The sequence below is a fragment of the Cavia porcellus genome, unplaced genomic scaffold, assembly GCF_034190915.1.
Source record: "Cavia porcellus strain 051 isolate PalLab524CR breed Dunkin Hartley unplaced genomic scaffold, mCavPor4.1 scaffold_18, whole genome shotgun sequence".
NCBI lineage: Eukaryota > Metazoa > Chordata > Mammalia > Rodentia > Caviidae > Cavia > Cavia porcellus.
The window spans coordinates 8,254,823-8,256,824 of NW_026947501.1; the positions used below are offsets into that span (position 1 = coordinate 8,254,823).

General features: G+C 35.5%; 1 pseudogene; it reads right to left on the minus strand.

Annotated features, from left to right (window-relative positions):
- Positions 1–1,015: 1,015 nt before the first annotated feature.
- LOC134471478 (intraflagellar transport protein 81 homolog) lies at positions 1,016–1,609 on the minus strand (annotated as a pseudogene).
- Between the last annotated feature and the right edge of the window lie 393 nt (positions 1,610–2,002).

Below are 2,002 nucleotides of genomic sequence, written 5' to 3' on the forward strand. Positions count from 1 at the left end.
GAAGAGAAAACCTACGAGTTGGAACAGATTCTTAATCACTGTCCTTCAGATAAAGGAATTCTCTCTAGAACATATAAAGAATTTTAAAAAATCAGACCCCCAAAATTCAAATACCCAATCCAAAACTGGGCATCTGAGATAAATAAAATTTTCTCAGCTGAAGAAATACAAATGGCAAATAAATACATGAAAAAATGTTCATCATTATTGGTCATTAGAGAAATGCAAAATAAAACAATGATGAAATTCTCTCTCACTCCAGAAATAATGGCCAGGATCAAGAAAACCACCAATGACAAATGCTGGAGAATCTCTGGGGAAAAAAGAAGGCTCCTGTGCTGTTGGTGGAATGTAGACTGGTGGAACCACTGTGGAAATCAGTCTGGAGATTCCTCAAAAAGCTGGGATTGGAAGTCCCATTTGAACCAGCTATTCTACTTTTAGGCATATTCCCAGAATTAGAAAAAATTATACCATAGTAATATATGTGTACCCATGTTTATATCAGTACAATTTGGGTTTTTTTGTTTTTTGTTTTAATTAAGAAAAGATTAAGATAAAAGAGGACATGACAAAACAGGTCAGAATAGAACATTTTTTTTTAGCCATGATACATGCACCAAGTTTTATTATCTTTTAAATTATACAAACAGAACAAATGTGCTATCCAAAATTTAAGTTTTCTTGCATTTTACAAAAGAAAAAGAAACTGAAGTGAAATTGTAGGAATGCTAACCTTCAGATAAATGTTTCTTCAAAACAAGAGGTATTAGTTCCTAAAAGATTCCTCTAAAGTTAAAAAAAGATTAAGAAAAACATTAAGCTAATGGGTTACTACAACCACAAAAATACATGTTTTTAATGGACATATGTTTACTTTTAGAGATAGTAAACTTAGTCTCCTGTCTCATAAAACTCAAAAGACACCAGTGATGTCTAATGAAGCACTACAGTAAAGCTTCTTTTCCATAGCAAAGCAACTTTAAAACCCAAATCTAACTTCCTTTTCAAGAAAACAAAGGATGACTAGTGGGGAAGGAACACACTTCAGAAGTCACTCAGAAGCAAAGAAACACATGACGGGCTTCGCTCACGGCTAGTGATATGGACTAAGACCCATCGGTGCCACACGGACTCACAGTATCAGCCAGTCCTCGCCTCCCTCCTGAATTACCTGGCCGATGGAGGCCGGGCTTTGTTGTTTCAGAAAGCACTGCTTCTTGCATTCCATCAGTCTTTCCAAATCACGCCACATCTTTGCTTGTTTCATGTTAGGGCCATGACTCTCTCGTATAGCTTTTTGCTTTTCCCGGAGTTTCTTTCCAAGGTTTTCTTGATCTGCAATAATTTTGGTGTATTGTTCCCTGATTGCCTTCCTTTTCTCCTGCTGATCAGAAGAGACATAGGCCTTCATCTCCTCGTAGCTCGATGAAGCTGAACTTCCAGGTTCTTAATCATACAGTTTGCGTATTGGTATTTACTCTCCTCTTGCAGACACTCCTCACGTAGTCCTCTAACTTCCTGTTCTAATTTGGACCGACTGCTCTCAAGGCCTGCCACACAGCTATCATACTGGGATTTCTTTTCGTCACATTCCTGGGTTAGATCTTGACATCAGAATAGAACATTTTAAGCAACATACTTTTTCACCACAAGACAATCTGACATAATAGTAGCTACCATAGTGTCTCTTTCCTAGAAATATTTGAGTACACTTTCATATACTATAGTATCAAACATAAAAAGGCAGTGTAAAACCATTCAAGAAAATGAAAGTATTACAGGGTATTAGAACAAATTAACAGAAAATAAACAAAGTTTACTATATTATCTCCTTGTCTATAAAATATTTTGTTTATACTATCACATATAATAAAATCCAATAAAATACAACATGATAAAACTGATGGTGACAGAAGAACAAAATCTGGGTGGGACTTCAAAACAAGATGATATTAAATCACTAGCTATTATAATGTCTTGTTTTCTTCAAAATAGCTGT